The sequence below is a fragment of the Mizuhopecten yessoensis genome, unplaced genomic scaffold (genome assembly GCF_002113885.1).
Source record: "Mizuhopecten yessoensis strain PY_sf001 unplaced genomic scaffold, ASM211388v2 scaffold9001, whole genome shotgun sequence".
Classification (NCBI taxonomy): domain Eukaryota; kingdom Metazoa; phylum Mollusca; class Bivalvia; order Pectinida; family Pectinidae; genus Mizuhopecten; species Mizuhopecten yessoensis.
Genome location: NW_018407829.1, coordinates 13,667 through 25,875, shown reverse-complemented (window position 1 = coordinate 25,875; position 12,209 = coordinate 13,667). Strand labels below are relative to the sequence as shown.

At 33.8% G+C, this 12,209-nt stretch overlaps 1 long non-coding RNA gene across 1 annotated transcript; it reads right to left on the bottom strand.

Annotated features, from left to right (window-relative positions):
• Positions 1 to 3,637: 3,637 nt before the first annotated feature.
• On the bottom strand, positions 3,638 to 11,783 carry LOC110457049. Its single transcript, XR_002463654.1, has 3 exons — positions 11,690 to 11,783; positions 11,250 to 11,475; positions 3,638 to 3,725 (listed from the first exon to the last, which is right to left on the bottom strand). It is a non-coding gene; the product is annotated as an uncharacterized LOC110457049 (long non-coding RNA).
• Positions 11,784 to 12,209: the final 426 nt, after the last annotated feature.

Here is a 12,209-nt window from a genome sequence, read left to right as displayed (position 1 = left end):
GAATTTTCTTTAAAAATCATGTATTTTCACCATTTTCCTCAATTTTTCCCAACATGGAAACACCCCCAGGAAATTTGGAAACCCCCCCAGATAGGTCTCTGGATCCGCCACTGTGGAGTATTTCACCAGTAGAGAGTGTTTATGATCATGATACAGTATTATCTATTGGAGTATTTCACCAGTACCTTGAGTACCGCCGGGAGGCATCCACTATCTGATAACTGTAATCACGGAAAATACCGGATTTATGTTTCACCCTACACTAGTAGGTGTGTGTTATATAGACTACCGGTTGACCTCTGTTGGTGCTTTTTTAGCTATGTGCTTTGTTAAGTTGATTTATTTACATGTGTATAAGTATGTGACGTAAGGGATTATAATAGGGGGACTGTGTGCGTTGTATTGCATTGATGTATGAAGTTACAGGCAATAAATTAATTTAAAGTGTAATTTGTAGTAATGCATGTTTGTTCATAAAAATAAAGAAATAGAAACAGGTAGTAATTCTGTACACACATTTTATAAATCAATTAATTTGGCAGTTTACTATGATGGTCTTTTGAAGTTTTGTTCACAACACATTTAGCTCCTACCTAAACTTTTCCAGTATCTAAATAGTCCTGGCCTTAATTCCAGCACACACGCAGGCATACACACATACGGGGATATTAGCCAGGTGGCATAGGACTAGAAGTGAGCGCCTGGTACGGCAGCTCCTGCGAATTCTTCAAAATTATATTGATAAATGTATATGCTAATTATTTTAATTGTGTATCTATGTACTGTAAAGCGCTTTAGAGTGGCTTATGTTAGCTAGATATCTAGGGCGCTATATCAAATGTTGTATATCATTATTTTTTTCCCCGCAGTGGGACTCAATCTCGCCAGGTGTAATTATATTTATCTGAGGTATCGTGAACTTTCTGTTTCAAATGCATGTTATCAAGATATGTACAATGAGTGGGAATCGGTTACATTGTAAAAATCGGGTGGCTTCTGTTAAACAAGAACTCTGTTCTATTGGTATGTCGGAGTACTGGCAAGCACAGGGTAGCTTCAATACACATCATTTTTTGGTTTTAGAAAAACAGAGATTGTTAGATATTTTAAACAAGACTGTGAGACTTTTTTCTCCACCTCGTCTAAGTGCAGGGTGTATCAAGATATCATTGATCATGCCTGCCTCCAATCTTACTAAAGTAATCCTATTCCTGTAAAGTACAAAAAAATCAATTGTCAAAATACGACTGTCTTCACACAATCTTTTAATAGAAACTGGAAGGCATAGAAGAATTCCTCATAATTTAAGACTTTGTCCTTTCTGTAAAAATGATAAAAACTCCATTTCATTCTAAAATGCCCCTCCTTCAGCGAACTAAGAAGTAAATATATTAAATTATATTATCGTGGTAATCCCTCTGTCTATAAATTAATCATATTATTATCAACCGGTAATATCAAAGAATTAACTAACCTGGGTAAGTTCATATATCATGCTTGTTTACTACGTTCTGTTGGCTTCTAACTAGTTTGATTTGCCAGCTCTTAGTTCATAAAAAACACCTGTATTTAAATCATAAATTCCATATGCTGATTGCATGTTACAGCCTGTGCTGATTTTGAATGTAGATTATGAATTTTTCCTTTGAATCGATGAGATGCATATGCACAAGATGAAATAAACGATTTGAATTTGAATTTTTGGACACGTGACAGCAGGAACGAATAATAGACACCTTTAAGGCGTTATCATTCTGTTAGAGTTGTCTGTTTGCCTGAACCACACCTGCATCTAGTGCGTCTTGAACAAGTGCCTAAAGGTCTGAGAAACGCTCTGAGGCGTTCTGTCACTGATTTCAAATTGGACACGATCGATATCCTGGTGGTTACACACGCTATACTATCATGATGTTTTTCTCCTTCGATGCCTTTCTTCTCCGTCACAACTGTCTCAGTTCTGTAAAGTATCCGTATGAGTGGTTGTACCTGAAGTTGGTCTGAGAAGGAGACAGCTACTTAGAAAAGAACGGTAACTAAGTGAGAAGAGATGCTGGTTTGTCCTATCATTATATAACCTTACCAACTTTTGATGGCATTCATACCCGCTATTAATGTAACGACTCATTTGTTTACGTTCTCATTATTTTGTCGTCATAAATGTTAACGTGGATACGAATGGCTCTTCTTTGAAGCTGACTGTTTTGTACACAAAACAAGCGTACATTATATATAGATATTTATTTGAATAAAATACTATAACTATATAGTGTAGTACTGGGCAAAGCTAGGCTTACTATCTGTATCGAACGCACCGCCTTAGATTAGAGTAGTTTCCCCTTGCCGGAAGTATTATGAAGCGTTGTCTGACCATGCGAAGTGTGCATGGACGACGTTAGCTTTGATAAAGACAATGCGAATGTTAATTAGCGTCTCTCCTTCTATTACACTGCATTAGGATAAATATACTGAAATTTCAAATAAATGGTAACTAATAAGACCCAGGCATGGCCTGGAGAGAGCGCAGCTCGTACATTTTTTTCAATAGTATAGTATAATTTTTGAATCATAACATTACCCATTTTAATACATACAAAATGTACCTGTAATTGTTTTTTTTATAATATACTTGAATCTGTTGCTGGGCAAAATCATTCATTTTGAAAACAGGCATTGCCTGAAACGAGAGAAGCGTCTAAATGCTGTATTTTTTTCAATTTTATTTTCTAAATAACATTGTTTAAAATATTATCTATTTATTCTTTTTATGGCGATAAATGTAAAATTAATAATAAGTAAAGAAAAGCATTCGAATGAATTATGCAGTTCAAGAGAAAACACAAATGCATTTGGTACTGTTGAATTTAATTGCCCCGTCTATGGCCTCAGCGTAATGTTGCGGAAAGAATGAGGCCCAGTAGAGGGACTTCATATTTGAAGATGTATTGTTTATCAAATATGACTGTTATTATCTGTTATTATAAAAGTTAAGTATATTGGTGATTAAATTCCAATTTTATTTTCCGACATGATATACTTTGTCTGATCCCTCTAAATCGTGTAAAAAGAGAATCACAATAGCCCAAACATATCCGGATTTCCGTCTGGTTTGGTAGTTAATATATAGTTCCGGTTTGGGTGGAGAGAACAAAAGACTGAAAAGTTGAAAGAAGCTTCAGTTTCTATAATTTTTAATGTCATGAATTTACATAACCACAGAAAAAAAAAATCAAATTAAGAGATATTTTTGAGAATCTGTAGCAAAGCTAAACAGCACTGTAAAAATAGGACCGCGGTAACTCTATACTAGCTACTTCCGTGACGAAGGATTTTGGAAGCATAGTATTTCGACGTTACCATGACTTCAATTGTTCGTACATGTTACCGGAAAAGAGTTAGCATTGCGATCAGATTTTAGTTGGCATGGTTTTCAAATATGAATGCTAATTTTGGTTTAAATTCCTAAGTAATCGCTATTTGTTTTTCTCTTACGCCTCTTGTGATTATGGACTTCAGCAATGATTTCACACAACAACACTAACTTTGATTCTCTAATATAGAAATTAGAAATAGTTGGATATGTTGCGTGTTGCATTGTGTTATAAACTCAAAGAAACGACAAACACACGTGTTTGAAACATTAACTTTATATAACAAATACGTGATGTACAGACCGCTCTCATTGGACATCGCCATGACACGTGATACTTTGATGCAGATGCTCTATCCTAAAACAAAACAAAATTGCATCATTACAAGAAAACAACATTATACTTCATGATTTATGTTGGTTGTGTCTTAAATATTAAACAGAATCCCGTCATAAACAAATTTCATATTCAAAATATCCAGAAATTTAGATTTGTAGAGGAGATCGACACATTCATCATAGTCTTAAACATCCATCATAGTTTTACACATCCATCATAGTCTTACACATCCATCATAGTCTTACACATCCATCATTGTCTTACACATTCATCATTGTCTTACACATTCATCATAGTCTTACACATTCATCATGGTCTTACACATCGATGATTGTCTTACACATCCATCATTGTCTTACACATCCATCATAGTCTTACACATCCATCATAGTCCTACACATTCATCATTGTTTTACACATCGATCATTGTCTTACACACCCATCATTGTCATACACATTCATCATTGTCTTACACATCGATCATTGTCTTAAACATCCATCATAATCCTACACACGTATCATAGTCTAACACATCCATCATTGTCTTACGCATCCATCATTGTCTTACACATCCATCATAGTCTTACACATACATCATAGTCTTACACATCCATCATAATCCTACACATCCATCATTGTCTTACACATCCATCATTGTCTTAAACATCCATCATTGTCTTACACAACCATCATAGTCTTACACAACCATCATTGTCTTACACATCCATCATTGTCTTACACATCCATCATTGTCTTACACATCAATCATAGTCTTACACATTCATCATTGTCTTACACATTCATCATAGTCTTACACATTCATCATAGTCTAACACATCCATCATAGTCTTACACATCTATCATAATCTTACACATTCATCATAGTCTTACACATTCATCATAGTCTAACACATCCATCATAGTCTTACACATCCATCATAGTCTTACACATTCATCATAGTCTAACACATCCATCATAGTCTTACACATCCATCATAGTCTTACACATTCATCATAGTCTAACACATCCATCATAGTCTTACACATCCATCATAGTCTTACACATTCATCATAGTCTAACACATCCATCATAGTCTTACACATCCATCATAGTCTTACACATTCATCATAGTCTAACACATCCATCATAGTCTTACACATCCATCATAGTCTTACACATTCATCATAGTCTAACACATCCATCATAGTCTTACACATCCATCATAGTCTTACACATCCATCATAGTCTAACACATCCATCATAATCCTACACATCCATCATTGTCTTACACATCCATCATTGTCTTAAACATCCATCATTGTCTTACACAACCATCATAGTCTTACACAACCATCATTGTCTTACACATCCATCATTGTCTTACACATCCATCATTGTCTTACACATCAATCATAGTCTTACACATTCATCATTGTCTTACACATTCATCATAGTCTTACACATTCATCATAGTCTAACACATCCATCATAGTCTTACACATCTATCATAATCTTACACATTCATCATAGTCTTACACATTCATCATAGTCTAACACATCCATCATAGTCTTACACATCCATCATAGTCTTACACATTCATCATAGTCTTACACATTCATCATAGTCTAACACATCCATCATAGTCTTACACATCCATCATAGTCTTACACATTCATCATAGTCTTACACATTCATCATAGTCTAACACATCCATCATAGTCTTACACATCCATCATAGTCTTACACATTCATCATAGTCTTACACATCCATCATAGTCTAACATATCCATCATAGTCTTACACATCCATCATTGTCTTACACATTCATCATAGTCTAACATATCCATCATAGTCTAACACATCCATTATAGTCTTACACATCCATCATTCTCCTACACATCCATCATATTCTAACATATCCATCATATTCTTACACATTCATCATAATCTTACACATCCATCATTGTCTTACAAATCCATCATAGTCTTACACATCCATCATAGTCTTACACATTCATCATAGTCTAACACATCCATCATAGTCTTACACATCCATCATAGTCTTACACATTCATCATAGTCTTACACATTCATCATAGTCTTACACATCCATCATAGTCTTACACATCCATCATAGTCTTACACATTCATCATAGTCTTACACATCCATCATAGTCTTACACATTCATCATAGTCTTACACATCCATCATAGTCTTACACATTCATCATAGTCTAACACATCCATCATAGTCTTACACATCCATCATAGTCTTACACATTCATCATAGTCTTACACATTCATCATAGTCTAACACATCCATCATAGTCTTACACATCCATCATAGTCTTACACATTCATCATAGTCTTACACATTCATCATAGTCTTACACATCCATCATAGTCTAACACATCCATCATAGTCTTACACATCCATCATAATCTTACACATTCATCATAGTCTTACACATTCATCATAGTCTAACACATCCATCATAGTCTTACACATCCATCATAGTCTTACACATTCATCATAGTCTTACACATTCATCATAGTCTAACACATCCATCATAGTCTTACACATCCATCATAGTCTTACACATTCATCATAGTCTTACACATTCATCATAGTCTAACACATCCATCATAGTCTTACACATCCATCATAGTCTTACACATTCATCATAGTCTTACACATTCATCATAGTCTAACACATCCATCATAGTCTTACACATCCATCATAGTCTTACACATTCATCATAGTCTTACACATCCATCATAGTCTAACATATCCATCATAGTCTTACACATCCATCATTGTCTTACACATTCATCATAGTCTAACATATCCATCATAGTCTAACACATCCATTATAGTCTTACACATCCATCATTCTCCTACACATCCATCATATTCTAACATATCCATCATATTCTTACACATTCATCATAATCTTACACATCCATCATTGTCTTACAAATCCATCATAGTCTTACACATTCATCATTGTCTTACACATTCATCATAGTCTTACACATCCATCATTGTCTTACACATCCATCATTGTCTTACAAATCCATCATAGTCTTACACATTCATCATTGTCTTACACATCCATCATAGTCTTACACATCCATCATAGTCTTACACATTCATCATTGTCTTACACATCCATCATAGTCTTACACATCCATCATTGTCTTACACATCCATCATTGTCTTGTCTTACACATCCATCATTGTCTTACACATCAATCATTGTCTTACACATTCATCATTGTCTTACACATCCATCAGAGACATACACATCCATTATTGTCTTACACATCCATCATAGTCATACACATTCATCATTGTCTTACACATCCATCATTGTCTTACACATCCATCATTGTCTTGCCTTACACATCCATCATTGTCTTACACATCCATTATCGTCTTACACATCCATCATAGTCATACACATTCATCATAGTCTTACATATTCATCAAAGTCTCACACATCCATCATAGTCTTACACATCCATCATTGTCTTACACATTCATCATAGTCTTACACATCCATCAGAGACATACTCATCCATTATTGTCTTACACATCCATCATAGTCATACACATTCATCATAGTCTTACATATTCATCAAAGTCTTACACATCCATCATAGTCTTACACATCCATCATAGTCTTACACATTCATCATTGTCTTACCCATCCATTATTGTCTTACACATCCATCATATTCTTACACATCCATCATTGTTTTTAAGACCTCAACTGTTGTTATTAAGACCTGAACTGTTGTTATTAAGACTTGTAGTGTTGTTATTAAGACCTATAGTGTCGTTATTAAGACTTGTAGTGTTGTAATTAAGACATGTAGTGTTGTTATTAAGACCCATATGTTGGTATTAAGACATGTAGTGTTGTTATTCAGACCTGTATTGTTGTTATTAAGACCCATATTGTTGTTATTAAGACATGTAGTGTTGTTATTAAGACCCATATTGTTGTTATTAAGACCTGTAGTTTTGTTATTAAGACATGTAGTGTTGTTATTCAGACATGTAGTGTTGTTATTAAGATATGTAGTGTTGTTATTAAGACATGTAGTGTTGTTATTAAGACCTGTAGTGTTGTTATTAAGACCCATATGTTGGTATTAAGACATGTAGTGTTGTTATTAAGACATGTGGTGTTGTTATTAAGAACTTTAGTGTTGTTATTAAGACATGTATTTTTGTTATTAAGACATGAAGTGTTGTTATTAAAACATGTAGTGTTGTTATTAAGACCTGTAGTGTTGTTATTAAGACCTGTCGTGTTGTTATTAAGCCATGCATTGTTGTTATTAAGACATGTAGTGTTGTTATTAAGACATATAGTGTTGTTATTAAGACTTGTATTGTTGTTATAAAGACATGTATTGTTGTTATTAAGACATGTGTTGTTGTTATTAAGACTCATTGTGTTGTTATTAAGACATGTAGTGTTGTTATTAAGACATGTAGTGTTGTTATTAAGATCTGTAGTGTTGTTATCAAGACCTATAGTGTTGATTTTAAGACATGCTGTGTTGTTATTAAGACATGTAGTGTTGTTATTAAGACATGTAGTGTTGTTTTTAAGATATGTAGTGTTGTTATTAAGATTTGTAACCTAGATTGGGGAAAGGAAAATTTACCTTATTGGGAATAGAGTTCAGCTTGAATTTACTTCAGATACCGAAGCTTAATTATGACATAAAACTCATTTAACTGAAATCCCTAGTTAGAATATAGAGTAGAAGGTCATTAACACCTATTGGGAAAATTCATATTATTTAATCACTTATGCTTCCTCAATTCAACCATCTTTTTATTGCTCTACCTAACCCTGATGCTAATTTTATATCAGCTCTGAATTCTATCCTATTCTAGTATATGTGGAACAGTAAAACTGACAAAGTAAAGAGGGTTGTTATTATACAACCTATGTGGATTGTGGATTGAAAATGGTTAATGTGGAGGCTTTTACTAACTCTCTGAAACTGAGTTGGGTCAAGAGACTTTTCCTTAGTGAAGGTAAATGGCAGTACATTATCAAGTCTATTGGAGATATTAACCTCCTTGTTAATGTTGGGGATGACTATTTACAAATTTGTTATGATAGATGCTAGAACCAGTTCTGTAAAGATATCCTGAAGACATGGGAAAGACTTAGAAAGGTTGAGAAGGAAAACCCATTTGGACAAGGAAAAGAGGTCACAAAAACTCCAATATGGTTTAATAGACAAATAAGTGTTGGTAGAAGGTCAGTGTTTTATAGAGAATGGTACACCAATGGTATAGTTATAATCAGTGATTTATTCAAGAATGATAACTCTTTTTTCAATTTTCATGAGTTTATAGATTTATTTCAAATTAACAACTTTCGAATGTGTTATGGCTGCAGTAAGACAGTTTTTAGCAGGTAATGACATGCCTTTTGTTAAAGTTTCTTTTCCATATGTTCCAGTAAATTTGGAGAGTTTTATTTTTTCTGCTAAATAGGTTCAAAACGTTTTTTCATTACACTGGTAAATAGAAAAATAGTTCCAACTGGACAGGTTAAATGGAATAGTGAACTTGACATCAATGACCAGCACTGGAAACGAATACATCAAATCCCTTTTAGAGTTACTTCTAATACAAAGCTACAATGGCTTCAGTTTCGAATTTCACATCATATGCTGACAACAAATTCTTTTTTTTTATTTAAAGTGGGTATCTCAGATAATCCTCTATGAACTTTCTGTAATCAGGTCGAAGAAACTATGGTGCATTTATTATGGGAATGCCATGAAGTTAAGTATTTTTGCAAAATTTTGAATCTCTTTTAGATGTATTGCTAATTCCTTTTCAATACAATAAACTCACATTCATATTAGGATTGTTTACACAACCAGAACGGTTTAATAAGAGCGATAACGAAATACTTTTAATAATTAAGCAATACATTTACAGCTCTAGATGCAACAATAAAATGTTGAATAACAACACTCTTATTTTTAAAATCAAGGACCATTACTGTGTGCAACGTTATATTCCAACTGCTAAAGGTGAATATTATCTGCAGAGATTGACTGCATAGTGGGAAAATGGATGAGGCTGATAGAGGTTGTGGACTAATTTCAAATAAAAGTGTACTGACAATTATATACACAAACTTACACACACATGTATTGAATATTTCAAATATATGTATTTTTAAATTAGTACAGTGCTCTAGCAATATATTTTGCTGATTTTGAAAAGTTTTTTTTTTTTTTAAAGTTCTATATGAATATAAGTCAACATCCCTGTCTCTGGTATCTATCCCTAGAATTCATTGATATAATATTTCTATATATCTATGCCTATATTTCCTTTTCTTGTTCAATTTCTTCTTTCTTCTTTCTCTTTCCTTTCTTTTCAACAATATTATATACATGAGATATAGCAAATACAGGGATTTTATCTTTTTGTAGAGTGTATGTGAGTGTGTGTGAGTGAAAGCTTAAGCAAGTGGGTATATCTGTTGATGCTTTTTAAATAAAGTGCAGTGTATGCTTTGGTTCTGTAACAAAGTGTACATGTAGTTATGTATGTATACAATTATAACATGATGTTGCGTGTTTGTCGTAAACTTTGTTTACATGTAACAGGAGATCTTCCTCATTATGAACATGATTGATGATACAGTGTGGTTTAGTGGCAGTGTTGAGGACTGTTATATTAGCAAGATATCAATAATGGTAAAAGTGAGGGTGCTGGTGATGTGCTGAGCTAAATGCAAAAGATTACATTTTTTGTACAGATTGGGGATGATGAGTTGAAATTATGGTGTTATTAATTCAATTGATATTGATACGAATAGCACAGAAAGCAACATATCTTGTGAGGTGTGCTGCTGTAGGCACTCATAATACATGTGATGATGATAATCATGGCCATGATGAGGATTACTATGATGATCAGAGCATTTGATTGGTGATGACCATGATGATCATGATGATGATGATGAGATAGTGATTATGATGATGATGATGGAAATGATGATGATGATATGATGATGATGATGATGATGATGATGATGACAAGTAGTGTTGTTATTAAGACATATAGTGTTGTTATTAAGACATATGATGTTGTTATTAAGACCTGTTGTGTTATTATCATAGTATTTCAGACACTGAGATGGTCAACCCGAGTCAAACTGTATGCAATTCTTTTGCACTATTTGTATTTTCGGTGAGATTTTACCAAACGCAGCAGATTTATCGCTTATCGATTAAATGCTAGATTGTATGGCTTTCAATTGAATAGCATAATCAGTTTCAGATTTAACATTTCATTTCTTCCATTTATTCAATTAGCTTTCAATCTTAAATTTATGCTACTTTCCATATAAAAAAATGACTTTATAGAGACGATTTCACTGAACAAGTCTGGTTTTGAATCACATCAAGATGCTGACATACCATTGTAAAAACATAAGAAACTGTTTTCTATCAATATGGAACAAGGACGTATTTAGTTACACGTGAAACTCGTGTTGTTCCACCTTTCGACACTGAGCATCAGGACACGTATATCTGTTTTCTTTTTTGTTGCAGTAATAACAACAGAACATCTTCATATCAGGATCAGCATCAGAGCATATGGATAACTCTCGGTCCAGGTAACTACATTGACACTCCGGTATTGGATCTGCGCATGCGTGCGATACCACAGGCATAGTAGTGGTAGACCGGTAGCTGTTTCCGCCTATTCAGTGAAGAGTAATAATGCACAATAGATATTGAAAATAAAACAGTTCTGTTAAGTAAATGAATTGAAATAAATTAAGTATAAATTTTAGCGCTACAACAGCTAAAAACATTAAATGACAGTGAAAAGTGAACGCAAATGAATCCGAGGACAATTCTATTCATTATTTATCGAACAGTGTACTGTAGTGCTGGTATCTGACTCGACTTACACATTCCACAGGTTTTCCTGCAAAGTTGTGGTTGAAACTGGCAAACCAAATGGGCTATTTCTTGATCACTGCATCGTTCTCCTATGTCAGAGCAAGACCCTGCAAAACACGAAATCCAATGAAAGTCCGAGAATATCAACAAACATATTACAATCCTGCAAATCAACGTTACATGTTCCTAAGTGGTAACTGTTGTGTGTTATTACATGTTCATATGTGGTAACTGTTGTGTTATAACATGTTCCTAGGTGGTAACTGTAATGTGTCATTACATGTTCCTAGGTGGTAACTGTGTTGTGTCATTACATGTTCCTAGGTGTTAATTGTTGTGTGTTATTACATGTTCCTAGGTGGTAACTGTTGTGTGTTATAACATGATCATATGTGGTAACTGTAATGTGTCATTACATGTTCCTAGGTGGTAACTGTTGTGTGTTATAACATGTTCATATGTGGTAACTGTTGTGTGTCATAACATGCTCATAGGTGGTAACTGTTGTGTCATTACATGTTCCTAGGT